Source organism: Homalodisca vitripennis, chromosome 8 (genome assembly GCF_021130785.1).
Source record: "Homalodisca vitripennis isolate AUS2020 chromosome 8, UT_GWSS_2.1, whole genome shotgun sequence".
NCBI classification, from domain to species: domain Eukaryota; kingdom Metazoa; phylum Arthropoda; class Insecta; order Hemiptera; family Cicadellidae; genus Homalodisca; species Homalodisca vitripennis.
Genome location: NC_060214.1, coordinates 120,442,346 through 120,459,903, shown reverse-complemented (window position 1 = coordinate 120,459,903; position 17,558 = coordinate 120,442,346).

Here is a 17,558-nt window from a genome sequence, read left to right as displayed (position 1 = left end):
AATAATGAAACTTATCATTATACAACAACAATTAATTATTAAACACAGTGTAATTATTTTACAGCTTTTCTAGGCTAGAATAATATTAGCAAGAACAGTGCTGCCACCAGCTGAGGAAGTAGCGGATCACTGAATATGTGATAAAATAGATATTTATGTCCAGTAACTTTGTGTAAGATTTTGTAGCGCTATTTTAAAATTTTGAAAAATATTTAACCGACCCGGGACTTTTAGGACACCCTGTATAATAGCATATAAATCCAATTTACTACATGTAGTGAAACATTCTTTCCATCCTAAGCACGCCCTAGTATACAAAGTCTGGGAGATTTATAATCGTACTTGTCCTGGTACTTATGGAAATATTATAAGGCCATAACAGTAACTTATATCTAATAGCTGATATTAAGTGAAAGAGGGAACTAATAAATGAAATCTAGCTCAGTAAAACTATATTTTAAGAAATGTTTATAATATATACAAAAATTAGTTATTTCCATTTGTTTTTTCACACATGTTTTGTTAGTCACCTCTTAGTAGTGTTTTACTAATGTTCTGATGAGTTTGTTTAATTATTTATTACGATTACTTGATTAATTCAAATGCTTAAAACCGTACACATCAGTTACATGATCTTCACATGCAGATGATCACTAACTTGTGTCAGAGAATGGTCAGAGCCTAAATTTGGAGAGTAATATCTATTTCTGTATTACAGAGGCGTGCTCTTACATGAAACCCGGACATCGGTTTCTGGGTCACTTCCAACTTCCCAGGTTTAACATCTAAGCTTTTAGTACCCCCAGGCCAGGGGTGTAGTTTTCAACATCCGTCTTAAATATTCAACTCTTGAAAGATAACAGTTCTTTCGCCACTCTAAATCACTGACATGGTTACATTTTCAATCACTGATTGGTGAGTTACTGAAATAGAGTTTCGATAAAAGCATATTAAAACATAATAAAAGTGACATAGAACATAGAAGTTTAGTTGCACTGTAGAAAGCGACCCCTAAACAAGATTTCAAGCAGTTAATAAGAAAGTTCGAAACTTGCGTTTTTTAGTCCTATCTTTCTCTTAATAACAATTTTTATATTTTTCCTCAAATAAAATCAAAATGCCTTTATTTACAAGCGTTTCTCAGTACATACACTGTTTTGCAGAACAACTCAAGTCATTTAATGGCCTTAAATACTAAATAACAAAGACTTGTAATTAAAACTAAAAGGAACAACATTGGATTATACTAAATACTAAAACTTATACACTAACAACTTAACTACGTTATTTATCAACATATATGTAGTCCTTAAGTTTTAATTTAAAAGAATTGCACCTGTATTGCTTAAGGCTAAGGGGGAGGTCATTGTACAATTTAGGGCCGAAATACGAAAAACTTCTCCTCCCGACTTCATGCCTGACTTTTCGAAAGTCAAGAAGGTAGCCATGGCGGGTACTGCGTTGCGAGACCCCCTCCCGGAACAACAACCGCTCGCTTAGGTACTGCGGTTCCTGGTGTGATAGGACCTTGTGGACCAATAAGCAAGTCAACATCCTGCAGACGAACTCCACTGGTAGCAGGCTGGCAGCATCTCGAAAGGGGGACACGTGATCAAAACGTTTCAAGTTGAAAATGAAACGCACAGCAGAGTTTTGAAGTCTCTGAATACGTTCTACGTCCCCCCGCGAGATGCTGTTACCATAGGCTGGATAGCAGTAGTAAATGACGGAAAAAAACCATCGACTGCATAAGCTGAAGCTTCGCAAATTCCGGCAGTAGAGATCTGAATCTGTATAGACCTCTTAATCTGCCAAGTGCACGTTGTATGACATAAGTGACGTGTTCAGAGAATGTTAGATCGCTATCAAGCATGATGCCGAGCGTTTTCACCCTGTCACACAAGGTCAAAAACTCCCCATCAAGAGCAATCCCCACACCACTGTCTGTCAAGGCCTGTATTGTGTTGTGTGGTATAGTATGAAGGACAGTGCACTTGCCTACATTGAGCTTTAACCCATTGTCTACAGACCATTTACTGATGTTTTCAAGATCAGAGTTTATATGGGCAAAAGCCACCTGAACTGAGCTAGGGTCATAGGACAAATGCAACTGGCAGTCATCAGCATACATATGAGCCGTACAATTTAATACACTTTGAGAAGTCAGAGGTGTACAGGTTAAACAGTACAGGACCAAGACAACTTCCCTGAGGCACACCTCGCTCCCTACTTAGAGAGGCAGATGTCTCGCCCTCAACCCTTGTCACCTGGCCTCTTCCTTCAAGATAAGACTTCACCCACTCAATAGCGTTTTCTCCAAAGCTGTAATAGTGCATCTTGGCCAACAACATTTTGTGACTAATTGAGTCAAATGCCTGCGAATAATCCAACATAACAATGGAGTTGTATTTTCCACTGTCTTTAGAGTCAATCAAATCTGAAAATAAGTTCATCAGGGCAGTGCAAGTACTATGATTATGTCCTCTTTACTGTTTGGAATAGCAAATGAAGATTGTGTTTCTTTTTGACCTATAAATTGAGTAATAACAACACCTGATTGGTGAGTAACATGTTACAACACTTTACACTTTCTTCTGCACTTTTTCTCTTACAGTATTATTCATACTTCAGTTGCACAAATATATTAAAATAACGATGACTCAAAGAGTAATAAATATGATCTAGCGTAACAACAGTTCCCACATTATACATAAACCATAGATAAACCAGCAGCGAACAATTTACTACATTATTACAAGTATGTTATGAAAGTGTAAAATACAATTTATTACGACTAGTTAGTAAACAAATGAACAGAAAACCATACATTATTTCAGATACATGTTATCCTGACTTACAATTTTACAATGGAAGTTGCAGATTTAAATTAATGATATGTTGTATCATTAGATAACCTATACTTTGTGACTGGTAGTGTTTCAATCAATAAAACTTCTCAAGCTCAATTATTGTGGTGGTATGAATGATTTTATGGTCAAAGAAAGGAAATGTAGATGAATAATGGATTCTGAGTGACAGTGATGCAGGTAAACCTTAACATTCCCACAAGACCCTCATCTCTGTTACCCCCTCCCTTATCAACTTAAGTTGAGAAAGCCATATTCGTATTACCAATTTAGGAGACCTTTATCGCATTAAACACTCAATTAACAAACAACAAATAATTCCTTTATTGTGTTAACGATCTTAAAAGATTGTAGAGCTCTCGTTTATGATAGGAAAATATAGAGATAAATAACACATTATAATGTGGAACACAAGCTTACCTGTGAACTCTTGCAGCATCGATCTGCAATTACTTGTATACTGACGTTGGTCCATTGCATAACTTATGGCCGACACTAGCACGATCTTATTGATCGAGAGAAATTCACTCGACTAAGAACAAAGCCTTACCCAAAACGTGGTTTCACGATTTTGCTCGTTTGCATTAAATGCAAGTACAAATCAATATATATATATATATATATATATATATATATATATTGATATATATATATATATATACCTGTATATATTAGCATTATATGTAGTTTTAAAATAAATGTACTATTATACGGTCATTATAAGCACTTTAAATTTTCTATAACAAAGTTTCATCTTTCTGCCATAACAAGGTTTTGAGACACATAATTAACATATGTATTTATAAAACCAGAATGTAAAACGCTTGGCTTTACGTAGGGCAAGCACAGTGTAAGAGACGTGCATGGAAACGGCGCCCGCGTTGTTTCTATCCATTCAGAATGTTGTAGGGGCTTTTTGTGAAGGGGATACGTCTTTTTCCCTGTCCTTACTTTAGGCAGCAGGAAGTCAGGTTACTGCAGCTGCAGAGTGAGATGTATGGAGTTACAATGAGACAAGGCTACAAGCTTCCGATTGTTACTCAAGAGGATGAAGGTAGCAGCCTGCTTTCAGACCAACAATGAAACGTGCCCGACTTTCAAAGCGCATAAGAGAGCAAATGTGAGGAATTTGAGCAGCATATACAGTCACGCTATGCAAGGCGCATATGCATTTCTATTATGTAGGCAAAGATTTTATAAGTATCAATAGAGATTATTTTATTTTATCACCTTTTGAAACCTCTTTTGTTTGACACCATTTCCTGCATCTCATGGCTTCTTCACCAAGAGACTTGCATTAATTTAAATTAAATCTTGATTAAATTAATGAGAAGCCAACCGCAATATAGCTACAAGATATAGCCAATATTAAATATATATATATATTTCTCAGATGGTGCGTTACTGTGCTGACAGCTTGAATTATGTTTCAGATCGTGTTTGGGTTGGCAACACTGATTATTTATGTTCTACTTGCAGTGCTTTTAGTTGGAATTTGAAACGGTATACCGTAATCTAAAAAATACTTTTTTTAATTGGATTTCATATTTTTATATATACAAGATAGTGCTCATAACCATATACCAATATAAAAAACACAGCAAAAACCAAAATTAAACTATTTAAAAAAATTAAAGTGATTTAAATAAGTTTTATTTACTTTATTTTTAATATCTTGGACAATTTTAAATTGAGGCCGGATAAACAGTTACACGTCAGCAAAATGATTAAGCTAAGTGCGGTAATTGCTGTAATTACTAATTGATAAATACAAAATTAGGGGTGGAAATTTTATAAACACATACATTGGATGAAGTCTGTACCCAGTGCTATTTTCAAAAGATTTTTACAATTGCGATTGAACAAGTCTGTCTGTTTATGATTTTTTTTTATCAAGTAGATTTTTAAATAATTGTGCACCTGATAAGACAATGTGAATACCTCTTCACCTATATTACACTACATCTTGTTGTCTAGACGTCTCTGATACCGAAACTATATAACAAGTTTATTTTGAGCTTATTCGTCGCCGATATTTTTACGGATCACTTCAGACGAAATTGGCCATGATAGATAATTTAATAAATCTTCAATAGTATATTAACTTCACATTAAAATTAATTGTTTACTTTTTCTTTTCTTGAAATCTTGCAAAAGTAAAACGTTAATTGTATTATAACAAATTAGATTTAGAAGTAAACTTAGTTGCACTCAAGTTTTTCTTATTCGCACCAAAAATATTTTGGCACATTTTATGATATTTTTTGGTCAGATTATCTGATGTGCTAAGGCTTAATATATCTTGCCTGCTTAATATTACCCACCTATTGAATGTTTTCAACTCAGCCAATCTCGTCTACGTTACCATTTACCATTATACATATCGGATTAAATGTTTTCATGTTTAAAAGTTCACTTTTATAATGATAAGAAACAGACGAAAATTGAAAAGTCTAAACTGCAAGCTGTTTACATTGTACCCGTAGAGCTTATCATTCAACGTCACAAGAAGTAATCTCATTCATTCTTTTCAACCAACTTTCAGTTCTTATTGTTGTGTAAGATTGAGTCCAAAAACAACCCAGCTTACTTTTATGATAAGATTTAAATAAATTTATTGAACATTAATAAAAAATTTCTTGTACATCAGTAAAAATCTTGAATCGATTGTTTGTAACAATGTTTTGATAAAGAACATCCTACACTTCTATGTAAGGACGTAAGTTAGAAGGATAAAATATACGGGAGGATATTTATATAAGGACCTCATATACGCTACTTCGCACAGGACATTAAGTACAAGACAGGAAGTGGAATCTAGTTTTCTGTGAAGGAGAAACGGAATCGTATTTACATTTATACATCCAGAGCGCTACCGGCTTCGTACCGGAAACACGGCAAATGTTACTGCTTCAGTTTGCTTGCCTTCAAAGGTGTTCTTTATTTTATGTTGGATGTCTATATATAATTTGTATTTGTATCAACAAGGCCTTCTTAGTATCTTATTGCTGACCGTGTCTCTGAGATAACTCTTGATAGAAAGGTCCAAGAGACTTATAACTTAGTAATAGGTTTCTCTTGGTCCTAGACCAATCTTATTGATTTTGGGGTCAAAAGGTCAAATTTCATTCTGTCTGCTTTTGTGTCCGTCTGTGCGAAAACTCTTTCTCTGCCATCTGTTGGCTCGTTCAATACTCTATATCTTTTCATTACATTGGGAATTTTTAAATAAATGTATTATACGTTTAATTTTGTATGTTACACTTCATTAAATTCTTCTACTTCACCATGAGGAGAGATATTGTGCAAAACTTTTCCCATAGCACGTTGAGTAAATGACAGGCTAATGGTATGTTCTAAACTCTACCAACCAACCAGAGGTGGACCAGAGAAGATTCTCCCTCGTGGATCTAACTCTAATCAAGTTCCATTTATTCCAACAATCATCCTCCACAATAAATTAGAACTATCCTTCAAGTCCGCCTCCACATCTTTGCTCTAATGCCACATCATTTGTGGTACATTTGATGTGTTATCTTTGGATAGTTATTCAACTGTTCCCCAAATGTAGCAGAAATAAACCAACCAGCAGAGAAACCTTATGTGTGTAACAATCCAACGTTTCGAGGATTGAAATCTATTCTCTTCTTCAGGTTTATAACAACTAAATATAAACTTAAAACCTTAAACGTGTGGAAATGGACTGCCATTAAAAAAGCAAAGAAATACAGGGTAAATTTATCATATCCGTCAACAGTTTGAGGTCCAGAAATGATAAAATTAACCTAGCCGTTATCACTACAGAGAATGCAAGAGCTCCACCACAAGTGAAATTGGAAGACCAACGCCGAGGCGACGAGACTTGTGTCGTGCAGCGGCAAACACCAAGGGCCCCATCCAGTCACCATGAGGACTCTGTCCTTGTCGCCTGCACCTACCACCCTGCCGCCTGCCGCATCTCCCGCGACGCCCGCTTCCGCTTCGACGCCTGTGGCCTCGTCGGCACAGTCTGCCGCGACGCCCGCGCTCTCGAGCGATGCTGAACTCCCCGCGTCACCCGCGACGTCCACGGCGCCTCGATCCCGGTTGTCTGTCTTGACTCTGCTTCTGCCGCGGAAAGTAAGCCGACCTGGTTGCCGAAAACAAAGTTCTCCAAGACCGTCTACTGCAGCTCGAAGAACAGTTTAAGCACGTTCTGGACCACTCTATTGAGTCGGATACACGACTCATGCAGTACACCAACCAGGTTTTCGTGGCGTCCACGCCGCGGGTTGACTCACCTGTACGTGTCTCCGCGAATGACTGCGGCGTGCAGTGTGACCTGCCGATCAACTGCGGGGACCAGCGGTGTGCCGAGACCCGAGATCTTGTGGCCAGCCTCAGGACCACCATTGAAGTCTTAGAGGCGGAGCTGAAGTGCCTTAGGGGGAGGGAAGAATGTGGGTGTATGGGAGAACAGCCACCGGACGGGACAGAGCGAAACAGCCACATACGTCACCTGCTCATGCTCCTCAAATAACTGTAGGAAACAGATACATGGCCCTATCAGACCTAAACGATGAGGATACGGCAAGCTTCACAGTAGTGAGTAGGAAGAAGAAAAACGCCAGGAAAAAAACAACAAATAAAAAACAAAAACACATATCTTCAAAAAAACATGATCACGATACAAAAAGGAAAAAAACACCCAAAACTTAAAAAAAACTATCCTTCCGTTCAAAAATGTGACTGTTTTAGGCGATAGCCACAGCCGTCACCTCTCTGCCATTATGAGATCACAGACAGCCGGCCACACCAACATCATCGGAGTCTGCAAGCCCGGCGCTGGACTCCTCCAGATCGCACCTTCCCACGCCCCTCCAGAGAACCACTGCTACGTCCTCGTCGCCGGAACCAACGATTTGGCTGCCGGAAGACAGGACATCGTGTTCCAGCATATGGAGGAGGTAATCAAGAGTTGCAGGATCTCCTCTAATATCCTAGTGTCGCCTCTACCACCTCTCGATACGACCTGCCTCCCGACAGCCCCATCCACGAGTCCATAGCTCTCGCGAACAGCTATGTGAGCGAGTTGTGTGAACGCTACGAGGGCGTGGCGATGATGGATATCAGTGTCCTGGGCCGTGAACACTTCACCCCCTCACGGCCTACACACTTGACAACAACGGGGAAATCTTTACTGGCTGGTTTGATAGTGAGGGAGTTAACCAGTCTGCCTCGTCGCCGCTTCGGAACCACCGCTCCTACTGCTCCACCCCGGTCGCCATCGGCATCACCGACACCACCGACACCAACCGCCCAGCATCACAGCTACGCGCGAGGCTGTGATCAGCCGACCTGCTGGGCAGTCCACCAATCTCAGGCCAAAGGAATGTCAGTCAGGCTTTAAATATGAATCTGATTTTTTAGGGACCCCATCTACCAACGCCGGTCTAAATTGACTGACGCAACCCCATGGAAGACGGACAATGTCAAAATTTCAAAATCAAAATTCAATACGACTGCTTCATCAAAACGCACAATCTGCTACAAACAAATTAGATGAAGTTCAACTCATGTGTGAGGATCTACAGACAGACGTACTTGTAGTTACTGAAAATGGCTTCAACAGCAAAAACATTGATCGTTGCAAAATCCCAAATTTCAAGCTGGCGAACTCATATTGTAGACAACTATCCAAAGGAGGAGGAGTCGCAATTTTCGTGAGACAAAATTCCAACTTTGGCACTTTTTCAGTTAGGGAAACAATTGAAAAAGATTTTGAAGCAGTCGGAATCAAACTTCACACAAACAAGTCAAAATTGATTGTCATCGGAATTTACAGGTCACCCAGCGGAAACAAAGAAAATTTCTTTTCCAAATTCGAAGCCGTGCTGACTGACCTGACAAACCAAAAACAGGATTATGTCCTCATGGGGTGATTTCAACATTGACGGCGCTGGACAAAAATCACCCATCCACAACACGGTTTATCGATTTGTTAAGGTCTTTTGGCCTTGCGTTTGTCAGTCAAAACACCAACGCGAGTGACGGCAACAACACAGACAGCAATTGACAACGTCATCACTAACCTTTCAGGTGTCGCGGTATCCGTGGTAAACACAGCCATCTCAGACCACTACGGCCAAGAGGCTGTAATTAGTGGCGAAAAAAATAGAAAGGGAGCCCAAAACTACTAAAACTATAAGAGACATAAGGCCAGGTAACATTGCTCTCCTCAACGCTTCCCTTTCCAAAGAAAATTGGGATTTCTTAAATCTACCACAGTCAGTAGAGCAGCACTTTAAATTGTTCTCCAAAAATTTTAATTATCATCTAAATTTATGCTGTCCTACTAAAACAATCAAAATTTGCCCGAGAAAGGCAAACAACAAATGGATCACAAAAGGAATATTGGTATCGAGAGAAAAACTTAAATTTTTCTCCGAAATTCAAAAAACTACTTCAAACGAAGATTTCAAAATTTTTTTTCGGAATTACAAAAGAATTTACAAAAAAGTGATCCAAGCTGCGAAAGCATATGATGTCTCTAAATCAATCATCTCGTCAAAAAAATGTTTCTAAAACTGTTTGGGGCATCATAAACAATAAAAATGAATCACAGACCCAAATAAAAATCAAAATAGGGATAGGCTTGTAGAGGATGCGACTGAGGCTGCGAACGAGTTTTAACAGATTTTTCGCGTCTGTTGCTGGTGAGCAAGGTCCTTGTCCATCTCCTCCGCAAGTAAACCCCCACGCGAAGACAGAGCCCAGTGTCATCATTGGCATTGGGTCCTGTAGTTGAGGATGAGCTCGAAAGAATTATTCAACAGCTCCCGGCAAAAAAATCAAACGATATTAATTTAATGTCTGTGTGGCTCATTAAAAGATGCTCAAAGCATATTGTGAGTCCATTATCCCAATTAGTCAATCATTCTTTTCAACAAGGAGTTTTTCCCTCGCTCCTTAAAATCGCGAAAGTAACTCCAATTTTTAAAAAAGATGATCCCAGCTCGACCAATAATTATAGGCCTGTCTCAATTTTGCCCGCATTGAGCAAAATTTTTGAAAAACTCTTTTTAACTAGAATGCTTCAGTTTCTAAACAACCATAAACCTGCTTTCTGAACACCAATTTGGTTTCAGGAAGGGGAAATCGACTACAGACGCCGTTGTGAGTCTTGTCGAAATGGTTGTAGAGGGGTTAGAAAGTCGAGACTTCCACATTAAGTGTGTTTCTCGACTTATCTAAGGCATTTGACTGTGTTGACCACTCGAAATTGCTTGACAAACTTGAATCTCATGGCATCAGAGGCGTGCCGCTCCAATGGATTAGCTCATTTTTAGGCCACAGAACACAAATCGTCCAAAATCTCAAGCAAATTCTCTGAACCGATTCAGCTGAGCTATGGTGTCCCTCAGGGATCAATACTCAGTCCGATTCTTTTTCCTCATCTATGTCAATGACATGGAGTCATCACTACTGCATGGAAAACTTGTGCAGTACGCTGATGACACGACACTTTGTTTCACCAACAAATCAAAAACTATTCTGGAACAGCAAATTTTTCTTGACACCAACAATTGTGTCCAACACTTTAACATCCTCCAACCTCAAAGCAAATTCTTCAAAATCAAATTTCTTGACTTTCGCGTTGCGATCAGGAAACTCCAATGACGGGCCAGCCGTTTTATTGGATGACTTTTTCCTGGAGGAAGTCGACTGTTCAAAATTCCTCGGAATATTCCCTGGATCGGGGATTGACTTGGAATTATCACATTGATCATGTTTGCTCAAAACTGGCCTCGGGCATCTATGTATTGAGGTCTTTAGCCAAATACTGCCCCAGTCAGGTACTGATGACGGCTTATTATGGCTTGATCTACCCCCACCTCACCTACGGTTTGGTGCTGTGGGGAGCCAGCGCAAACTATCATTTTTTTCAGGGCATTCAAATTGCAGAAGCAAGCGATTCGCATAATCGCACAGCTAAGGTTCAGAGAAACATGCAAGGAAGCTTTTAAAAAAACTGCAACTGTTGACTCTGCCGTGTCTCTACATCCTAGAGACAATCTTTTTTTGTATGTCTAAATGTGCCATGACACGTGGCCGAGACATACATTCGTATGGGACAAGAGGCAGAGATACCTACCGAACTGGAAGTCACAGGACGGGGGTTTTACGAACACTTGCCTTCGCAGGCAGGAGTTCGTTTTCTCAACAAGTTGCCAAATTCAATCAAAAACGCCCCAACGCCCAAGGCATTAAAAGCTCGTTTTAAAACGCTTTTTAGCGTCTCAAGCATTTTATAGTGCTGACGAGTTTATGGCATTCGACTGGGTGACCGCACAATTGGAACACTGACAACCAGCGTTGGAAAATGGGAAAATTGGCAAGAGTGAATGTGGGGCGACTGAATTTCTGTATGTTTGACTGGTCTCAATGTGGAGTGATTGGTCCAAATTATAGAAAAATGACTATTGCTATACATTTTTGTAATGTTCTCTGGCAAAATAAAAATGATTTGATTTGATTGGGACACTGTTCTAAACTCTTCTAATCAAATCGAACAGGAGAGATTCTTTCTTATATTAGGCCTGATAAGACTTTTAACACTAATAAAGCTCTAATAAATCCAACAATCATTTCCAAAATAAACTAAATCCATCCTTCAATTCTGCGCGAAACCATTCAAACGTATGGATTTTAAAGTTTTAGAAGTTTAGGTTCTCCAAATTTATTTCTGATATGGGAATATCAATAAATCCAGCACCTCACGGTTTCTTCTAATAACAAATAAGAGTTCATGCGTGCTATGGAGATGTGAGTGAAATATTCTTTGTTTTAATTAATAAAACTTCTGAAATCTTTTGTGATATTTGCATTAAGCTATTGACTTAAGGTTGCAAAAGAAGCCGAGTGTAAAAATAATTCGTTTGTTTGGTATAAAGCATTACTGTAAGGGTCACATGTTTAGAAACCGCCTCTATTCATCCTAAATTTTGTAGGGGCTCTCTGAGATGAGCCTCTACACAAAATTTAGGCAACAGAAACTCACACACTTAGACGTCTATAGCTACAACGTGGGATGGAAGGTCTCACAATGAGACAAGGCTAAAAGCTGCTGATTTTTATTCAAGAGAGGAGGAGAACATGACGGTTGCCTGCCAGCTTTTAGCGTGAGGGGTCCAAGACCAGCGGTGAGCAAAGTGAGACTTGCTCGAATTTAAAAGCGCAATAAAAGAGGAGACTTGCATTCTTTCAGCTGCATTTACACTCACCACATACGATTAAGCAAGAAGCATATGCGTCTCCAACAGAGATGCGTCAATCGTATAACTAGTAGCTTGAGGTTTTCTTTTATCCCTACTTCTTTTGAAATTTCATTTATTAACTTTATTGCTTTAATTCCAGAAATAATACAAAGAAAATTATACCGCAAATATTTTTCATTTCGGTTATAATAAAGAAGTTTACTTGAAATTTGCCCAAATTACTTCAAATGTACTTTATGACAGAGAAATTAGCTGTAAGTAATACAATGAGAAGAGGACTCACTACAAGGTATATATAACTCCTCAGACAACGTTGGCTGGTTTAATTATGTAGGTCAAGTCGAGGTTGGCAACACTGGTTAGTTATGGTCTAAGCGAGGTCTTGTGGAGACCCAGCGTCTGTAATACAGTCTAATACGTGTGTTTGCTTAACACAGGATTATCCCCAGGTGAAGATTATTACAATAATCCCCTGTGCAATAATTTACGTGTACCAACGTAATTAATGAGCTGGTTCTTTGTAGTGAAAAATGTATTATGAAAATCCACAAGTGAACTATCGTAGTAACACGTGTTTATAAAAATCATTCAAGGCACATTTATTTGCAGTAAAGGTTTTCTATCCCACTGCGGCTTTAAAATTTTACCCATATAACGCACAAGATAAATTTAAAATTAATGTGTGATGCTTGAATATTAAGTTTTACCGCAATTTCCTTTTTATTGTGATGTAAGTACCGTTCGTCACTCATAAAATCTTATATAAATAAAATTGCTACCAAAAAAAAACTAAAATTTTTGTATAAAATGAAACTGGATAAATAATTAAATGATTTGGTTTATCTGATTTTCTTCAAAATTAACAATATCTAATAAAGCATATAAACGATTGAAATGGTTACAGAGTATTTTCCAAAAGTAATCTCGACATATCAAAACAATAAAAAAAATACTACAACATTCTTACCAAAATATTTGTTGTATGTAATTGTTTTATGGTACCAAAATTACATTGTAGGTGTGAATTTCTTGTACTTTCTTTATTGCTGTTTTTCCAATTCCAAGCGATTTATAGAGTTACTTACTGGTTTAGAAACTTCCTTAACACTACTTAAAAAAATATATTTTCAATTCCTTTTTGTACTATTAGAAATAACAACATAGTGAAGCACACAGTACTTTATAGTTTTTTGTTTTCAAGTATAACTTTTACATAATAACAATACAATTTCATGTTATTTCGTGCGACACAGTACACAATGACTACGTAATATATTTTCCTACTTAACTATGAAGGTATAGATTTGGTGAAATTTAACTTAAAAATGCCTTCCAATAGTAAAAATTCCTCGTTGGAGAACGCCTCCAGCTTCACAAAATATTTTTTATTTTATTTAATATAGGACTGAAAATCTGGCATCCACATAATTTGTACAGTTCAACTCCATTAAAAATCCAAAGAATGCTAATAAAATGTTTTAAGTATTTTCGAAACCTATTTTTGACTATTATCTTATTCAGTATTATTTAACAAGTGACATGTGTTGATCTACAGAACCATTATTTAAGATATATTTGTTTTCCAACAGCATAATTATTTACAGGCTCATATCTGTCGGTTATTGGGCATTCGATTAAATAACACTCAGTATTTTCATATATTTTTAAACTTCAGAAACCACTTTTGAGGGGTCATATCGATTGCTCATATAATCCTTATTTGATATAATATATGCAATATTTGTATGAAATCTCTCGCAATATTCTGGGAATTACTTCTTCGTGCATAATTATCACTGCTTACACGTTAACGTTCACATTAATCATACATTAAAGGCATTAAAAGCTTATATTTATACATTATTTACGAACTGATTTTTATAATCTGTGTACCAAAATGTTTTGAAATTAGGGTTTTACAACTTACAATTCTGCTTTAAAATTTCAATCCTCCGATACCTTGAAACGTGATTTCATAATAAAATATTTAATTTATTATTATTATTACGTTTACGTCCACATTAATCATACATTAAAGGCAATTAAAGCTTATATTTATACATTATTTACGAACTGATTTTTATAATCTGTGTACCAAAATGTTTTGAAATTAGGTTTTACAACTTACAATATTATGCTTTAAAATTTTCAATCCTCCGATACCTTGAAACGTGATTTCATAATAAAATATTAATTTATTATTATTATTATTACGTTTACGTCCACATTAATCATACATTAAAGGCATTAAAACCATTAACAGCTTATATGTATAAATTATTTACGAACCGATTTTTATTATCTTTGTACCAAAATGTTTTGGAATTAGGTTTTACAACTTACAATATTATGCTTTAAAATTTTAATCCTCCATTACCTTGAAACGTGATTTTGATAATAAAATATTAATTTATTATTATTACGCTTACGTCCACATTAATCATACATTAAAGACATTAAAACCATTAACAGCTTATATGTATAAATTATTTACGAACCGATTTTTATTATCTTTGTACCAAAATGTTTTGGAATTAGGTTTTAACAACTTACAATTCTGCTTTAAAATTTCAATCCTCCATTACCTTGAAACGTGATTTGATAATAAAATATTAATTTATTATTATTACGCTTACGTCCACATTAATCATACATTAAAGGCATTAAAACCATTAACAGCTTATATGTATAAATTATTTTCGAACCGATTTTTATTATCTTTGTACCAAAATGTTTTGAAATTAGGTTTTACAACTTACAATTCTGCTTTAAAATTTCAATCCTCCGATACCTTGAAACGTGATTTCATAATAAAATATTAATTTATTATTATTATTACGTTTACGTCCACATTAATCATACATTAAAGACATTAAAACCATTAACAGCTTATATGTATAAATTATTTACGAACCGATTTTTATTATCTTTGTACCAAAATGTTTTGGAATTAGGTTTTACAACTTACAATTCTGCTTTAAAATTTCAATCCTCCATTACCTTGAAACGTGATTTGATAATAAAATATTAATTTATTATTATTACGCTTACGTCCACATTAATCATACATTAAAGGCATTAAAACCATTAACAGCTTATATGTAAAAATGATTTACGAACCGATTTTTATTATCTTTGTACCAAAATGTTTTGGAATTAGGTTTTACAACTTACAATTCTGCTTTAAAATTTCAATCCTCCATTACCTTGAAACGTGATTTGATAATAAAATATTAATTTATTATTATTACGCTTACGTCCACATTAATCATACATTAAAGGCATTAAAACCATTAACGGCTTATATGTATAAATCATTTACGAACAGATTTTTATTATCTTTGTACCAAAATGTTTTGGAATTAGGTTTTACAACTTACAATTCTGCTTTAAAATTTCAATCCTCCATTACCTTGAAACGTGATTTGATAATAAAATATTAATTTATTATTATTACGCTTACGTCCACATTAATCATACATTAAAGACATTAAAACCATTAACAGCTTATATGTATAAATCATTTACGAACCGATTTTTATTATCTTTGTACCAAAATGTTTGGGAATTAGGTATTATAACTTACAATTCTGCTTAAAAATTTCAACCCTCCAATACCTTGAAACGTGGTTTGATAGTAAAATATTAATTTTCATCTTTACTAGAGACTATAAAATAATCTTAGAAAAAAAAATTGAACTAAGCATTTCTGAACCTGACTCGTATTATTCATTTAATTATTTGTTCATATTACTTTTTTTGTTTTTGTTGACATGGAGAAAAACTTCCCAAAATATATATTCGGGAACACTCTTATATTCTCTTGCGTTAATACTACTCCATATCAGGTTATAATCTATGCATATCGAATGGTATAAGAAGTAGCGAAAAAAATTTAAATTTAAATTAGTATAAGGAACTAATGTAGGGTTTTCTTATCCCCTTACAATCAAGCTCAACAACGTATTAAGATCCAATATTAATTATAACATACCAATAGTTCTTGGTAGTCTGTAAACGTTTAAAATGTGCATCTTAAATTGTTTTTTATAATATTTAATTTACAACCCATAAAACTAGTTACAAAACAGGAGAAACTTATGATGATATTGATAAACACTCGTACTGCAAGAAAGAGAACACAAACATACTTTGAAGAAATAATTCAATTAATTTTAAATTTATATGAGTATAGTGTAAGTCAATTGTGAATTAACTAAATGACTAATACTTTCACTTTTAATTCATATATAGCAGTATTTCATCGAACATTAATTAAAATTTATAGTATTTTCTGATTACAACAGGAAAATTTCTCCACCGATTATTGCAAGTTGAACTGGATTTGTAAAAGTAAAAATAAAGTTTACTTTCAAGTACTTTAGTCTATTTTTGGCTGAGCGTTAGCGAAACCTTTCATTATGTGGGCTCAAAAATTAATTAATTTCTTACTGTTTATGGGTCTGGAAACCATGACCGCAACGATGAAATAGTAGAATAAATAAATATGTAAAACACATTGGTAAAATCTATGACATTTCGTGATACGACGTATGAAAAGCATGTGACAAAGTAGCAGTTAAAGTTATTGGCTTGAAATTTTGCATGCAAACTCAGCAAAGCCTGTTTTTTACCTAACATGTATTTGAGTTATATTGAATTATTATGAATTGATATAAATCAGAAAAGACGATCAATACAATTTTTATTTAATATGAACCATAGTAATAATAGTGTACTAGAACTTTAGTTGAGGGGCCACTATGTCATATTGGACATCCTTATAGAGTTTTTCATGGTAAAGACTTTATCACTTGGCAACAACACTTTTCAATTTGTTGTACAGCTCATCAAAATTTTGAGTGGCTATTACAAGAATTTAATGAATGTATGGACTTTGAAATTGATTGGATTGGCTAGCACTGTATTGGACAAATAGTGGATTGCGTAACTGCAAACAATTCTCATAATTATTATTCCATAATGTTATTGCAATAACAAATATTCAACAAACAGTAATGCATTTGCATCCTAATATAATTAGACAAATTACGCTTAGATTAATTATGAACACGTATAGCTAATAAGTGTATTATTTTATCTCATTTTCGTTCTACTGGAAGTAAACGACGATATACCTTTCTGTTGTGAATTTAGAATATCCATTACTATTTTATTATCATTTTTTTAAGTTCATGGCACTTTAAAACATCTATCCCTTTTGGCTGAGCGATAACGCAGCCTATCCAATCGTGGAGTTGGGAAAAGTTTATATCTGTCTGTCTGACTATACGCATGATACATCGAGATCGAGCTGAACTTTTTTATTTTAACAGGTAACGTTTAAGGGCTAAAATCCCGAACAGCTTCGAGTTTAATAATAGAGCATGTCACTCCATATTATTTGGCTGAGCGTTAACGAACAATTTCACAT